Source organism: Nelumbo nucifera, chromosome 1 (assembly GCF_055504915.1).
Source record: "Nelumbo nucifera cultivar China Antique chromosome 1, China Antique-T2T, whole genome shotgun sequence".
Lineage (NCBI taxonomy): Eukaryota > Viridiplantae > Streptophyta > Magnoliopsida > Proteales > Nelumbonaceae > Nelumbo > Nelumbo nucifera.
In genome coordinates, this window is record NC_142649.1 from 73823292 (window position 1) to 73827088 (window position 3797).

A 3797-nucleotide genomic window follows, 5' to 3' on the forward strand; every position below is an offset into this window, starting at 1 on the left:
ATATATATAATAAGAATCTAACATATATATATGCCATCGGTTTCGGGTTGACGGTCCGACCGTCCGGTTTGAACGAATGGCCCATTCTGAAAACAAAAATTACGGTACCGTTCTCGCCAGTGGTTTTCGGGTCAATGGTTCGACCATCAAGTTTGAACGGACAACCCGTTCTGACAACAAAGATTACATGGTAAAAATTGAATGTGTGAGGTCCATTAAGCAATATCATATATGTTATGTCATTCGAGTACGTGACTCATACAACCAAAAAACGAAACCGTTCTAGCCATTGGTTTTTAGGGTCGACAGGGTCGACGATTCGACCGTCTGATTCAAACAGATTGACGATTCGACTGCTTGGTCCAATGGGTCATTGACCGACTCAACGGTTTTTGGCGAGGGACCAGGATTGGGATAAAATGGAACCGGTTGCCTGGACGATTCCCAATTAAAAAAATAAAAGACAACAGTTTGAACGAATGACCTGTTGTGACAACAAAAATTACAAGCAAAAAATTGAGTGTGTGAGGTCCATTAAGCAGTATCATATGTGTTATTTCACTCAAGCGTGTGACGTATACGACCCGAAAATGGAATTGTTCTGGCCACTGATTTTTGGGTCGACAGTTTAACCATCCGGTTCAAACAGATGGCTCATTCTGACAACAAAAATTAAAAAAGAAAACGGCCAAAAGCCATTGAACGAGTCAACGGGTTGACGGTTCAACCACCCGAGTCAATGGGTCGTTGACCGATTCAATGGTTTTTAGCCATGGAGTGGGATTGGGATAAAACAGATTTGGTTGCCTGGACGGTTCCCAATTAAAAAATAAAAAAATGGTCAAAACCATTGAACAGGTCGACAGTTCAACTACCCGGGTCAATGGATCGTTGATCGATTCAACGTTTTTGTCCAAGGACCGGGGTTGGGGTAAAACAAAACTGATTGCCTGGACGGTTCCCAAGCCGAAATGTTTGTCCATCCGAGTCAACGGTAGTTCGAAAAACATGGTTTTTTATGCTTTTGGATTTTCACTATTCAAAGGTTTCTTCTACTATTGGCTTTATTCAAGCATGTGGGGTATTTTTTTTTCATTTTCTATTTTTGTTTTTTTTTGTATTTGATATTCTTCTTCAAAACTTTTGACTTGATTTTCTATTTTTTTTTTCAATTTGGTGGATTTATTGCCATTTTTTGTGTGTTTAAGGTCATTTTGGATTTATCTTTCAAGGTTTTGGAATCCTTTGCAATGTCCACCCTTCCCATGACTATGGCTACAAAGTTATTTCGTCTAATTAATGACATCTAGAAAAAACGATCCGGAAACGGAACTGTTCTGGCCATCGGTTTCTAGGTTGACGGTTCAACTATCCAATTCGAACAGATGGCCCATTTTGACAACAAAAATTAAAAAATAATTAAAAACAAAAAAATGGCCAAAAACTATTGAACAGGTCGATGGGTCGTTGACTGATTCAACGATTTTTTGCCAGGGACTAGGTTTGGGGTAAAACGGAACCGGTTGCCTAGATGTTTCTTGGGCCAAACGGTACTACTTCCCGGGTCAACTGGGAGTTCTCAATGTGAAACAAATGACAGTTATGAAGTAAAACTCAAAACAATCACTATATAATCGTATTCTTTTTATATGAGATGCTTTATTGAAAAAATATTTAAAAAACAAGCACATGATGATCTCTTTTAAGTTTTTATATGGGTTTCAAGACTTAGTACTTATAATTGCAAGTTTCTTATTAAGGAACCATTGCTTTTTTTAATATAGCAAATAACAATGTTGCAATTCCATTCCAGCCTTAGGGGCCCTCCACTAGTTATTATTATTATTACAAAAGAATTTTATTAATTTTCATAATTTGTATTTATATCGTGAATGCCTGGTCCAATTGTTTGGGTTCGGCCATATTGATTTCAACAGAAGTAACAAACTAACAATATTGCCTAGGTTTGAGTATTGGGTCGGGCTTGCCCATCCCACCTAGGGGTGTCAATTGGACTGGATTTGGTCCAATCCGATCCAGTCCAATGTGAGTCTATTATAAATGGACCAGGTCCAATCCAATCCAATGAATGTTTTGGATTAATTTGGACCGGTCCAATTTAATGTTTGGACCATCCAATTTGTTCAAATTCATTTTAATTTAGATTGATTTCAATCTAAATCTGGTCCATTGACACGTATATTCTTATTTTAAATCAATGGATTAGATATTGGCTTAATCCAACCCAATCCAATATAAATTTGTAACGGACAGACCAGATCCAATCCAATCTAATAAATATTTTGGACCAAATTGGTCCAATCCAATGTCTTGTTGGTCCGTCCAATCCGTTCAAATTGAATTTTGACTGAACAGGATCAAATCCAAAACCGGTTCATTGAGAACTACGATCGGATATGAGCCAAGGTTGGCCGGAGGTCAATTAGGTTCGGATCAGCTCATCCTCAGCCCAGGCTGGGGTGTCTCCAACTGAATTTGGTTATGGTGTGAGGTGAGGCCCAATCTGATTCTGAAGTTTGGGTTTGGGCCTTAGACTAGACCGAGGTTGACCTCAGAGGCCCTAGGGTCCAACCCTAATATTGCCTTAGAATGCAATGCAACTCACAATTCACGTGACCCCTTTTTACATGCACAAAATCAACGACAACCGTTATCTTGTTATCTACAGGCTCCGTGAATCACACAGCCCGTGATGCTAACATTACTCCTCATGGTATCAGATAGAATTACGTGTCACACGTATCTGCCATAGATTGGCTTCTCGTAGAGAATAGAGATTGTCGCAAAACCCTAACCCTACTTTCAATTTTTAGCGGAGAAGTCTATAAATACACGGTTTATGTGCTTCACTTCGTCTCTTCATCTGATTCTGTCAATTTTATATTTCACTCGTTTTTATTCTTCTCTTGTATTCCTCTATGTGTCGAGTTCATTTTCGCCTTTAGTTTGATCAATTATCTTTGTTTTATCAATTGGCATTTGTTTTTGATGCAATCTTTTCTTTTCACGATCGTATCGTTTTATTCTTTTCTTTCTTGATGAAAATATGTGCTGTGATGAAGCTATTGTGGACTAGAGTTTCTGATCTGGGGTTCAACTCAGAAGTTGAAGACAAACCCTTGGCTGTCTGAGCACCCTTTCTCGTGTTCTCTCTCTCTTATTCTTAAAAAAAAAGAAGAAAATCTTAATCGAAAGCAATCACAATGTTTAGATGATTTTGCAGGAGCGAACAATCATTCCGAATTACATTTGAACTATTTGCTGGGTTTCATAGTCGACTTCTTCCAAACTTTTGATAGAAGATGTGTGAGAAAGGGAAACGCGTCCATTACCAATTCTGGGAGGGGGTAAAAGGTTCCTCCTGGTATAATGGCTTGGACGCAACAAGGAAATGTGGGCATCCTGATCAATGGCCTCTTCCCGTGCCATTTGATCCTGGAAACCCCACATACATAAATTCATGTTTACCATAATTATTTTACCCTTAACCCTCTTCTTTGGTGTTAACCACTAATAATAATAATAATTAGTAGTAGCCAAGGGAGCGTCAGGGTTGCTTTTGTGATTCTTTACTCATCATTTGTCATTTGCAGAATTCCTTTTTTGCCTTGAGGCGTTTTCAAAAAAAATTATGCAATGCAAATTGCAATCTATTGATTAGAAAAAAGTTAAAAAGTGGCATTTCAATTAATAATAAGTTAATAATATGGAAGATTTTAAGAAATAAAAGAGAGATTTTTAGCGCGTGATTTATTCAATTCTGATGTTTCCACTTA

General features: G+C 38.0%; 2 non-coding genes across 2 annotated transcripts; both read left to right on the plus strand.

Annotated features, from left to right (window-relative positions):
- The first annotated feature begins 3065 nt into the window (after nt 1–3065).
- Nucleotides 3066–3160, plus strand: LOC148803436 (small nucleolar RNA Z157/R69/R10). Its single transcript, XR_016081756.1, has one exon. It is a non-coding gene; the product is annotated as a small nucleolar RNA Z157/R69/R10 (small nucleolar RNA).
- Nucleotides 3161–3351: 191 nt separating this feature from the next.
- Nucleotides 3352–3477, plus strand: LOC148803437 (small nucleolar RNA snoR80). The gene has a single exon (XR_016081746.1). It is a non-coding gene; the product is annotated as a small nucleolar RNA snoR80 (small nucleolar RNA).
- The last annotated feature ends 320 nt before the right edge of the window (nt 3478–3797 follow it).